Source organism: Arachis duranensis, chromosome 7 (assembly GCF_000817695.3).
Source record: "Arachis duranensis cultivar V14167 chromosome 7, aradu.V14167.gnm2.J7QH, whole genome shotgun sequence".
Lineage (NCBI taxonomy): Eukaryota > Viridiplantae > Streptophyta > Magnoliopsida > Fabales > Fabaceae > Arachis > Arachis duranensis.
Window position 1 is genome coordinate 60,976,485 of NC_029778.3, and position 1,231 is coordinate 60,977,715.

Here is a 1,231-nt window from a genome sequence, read left to right on the forward strand (position 1 = left end):
CGTACAGTGACAGCGCATAGGACCATTTTCCCGAGAGGATTAAAAGTAGCCATTGATGATGGTGATGCCCTACATACAACTTGCCATGGAAAGGAATAAGAAGGATTGGATGAAAGCAGTAGGAAAGCAGAGATTCAACAGGGACAAGCATCTCCATATGCTTATCTGAAATTCCCACCATTAATTTACATAAGTATTTCTATCCTATTTTATTTATCTTTTAATTATCTAATCCAATCACATTTGAATCAGCCTGACTGAGATCTACAAGATGACCATAGATTGCTTCATACCAACAATCTCCGTGGGATCGACCCTTACTCACGTAAGGTATTACCTGGACGACCCAGTGCACTTGCTGGTTAGTTGTGCGGAGTTGTGACTAAGTGTAATTCACGTATAAGAGCTACCAAATTATTGGAGCCATTGTTGATGATCACAAAATCCGTGTACCATTAACAGAGGAGAATTAGTCCTTCAATTGAATGGGGACTATCTTGTGTTTAAGACTCAAGGGTGTTCTTCTGTATACATAGAGAGGAAGCATGAAAAGCTTCTCTTAGTACAGAGTCAAACAAAGCCCCCACAATCAAGCTCTAAGTTTGGTGTTGGGAGGCCATAGCCAAACTCTAAGTTTGGTGTTGGGAGTCTACAACATTGACCTGATCACCTGTGTGGCTCAATGAGAGCCCACTGTCAAGCTATTGACATTAAAGAAGCGCTTATTGGGAGGCAACCCAATTTTTATTTATCTAATTTTATTTTTCTTTTATTGTTCTTTAATGTTTTATTAGGTTCATGATCATGTGGAGTCACGAAAAAAATACTAAAATTAAAAACAGAATCAAAAACAGCAGAAGAAAAATTACACCCTGGAGGAAGGACTTACTGGCGTTCAAACGCTAGTAAGGAGCATCTGGCTGGCGTTCAACGCCAGAACAAAGCATGGATCTGGCATTGAACGCCAAAAACAAGCAGCATCCTGGCGTTTGAACGCCAGGAATATACTCTGAGGAGAGCTGGCGTTGAACGCCAGAAACAAGCATGGAACTGGCGTTCAACGCCAGAAACATGCTGCAATTGGGCATTGAACGCCCAAAATAAGCATCACTTCGGCGTTTAAACGCCAGAATTGTATGCAAAGGCGTTTTACATGCCTAATTGGTGCAGGGATGTAAATCCTTGACACCTCAGGATCTGTGGACCCCACAGGATCATCTCAGGATCTGTG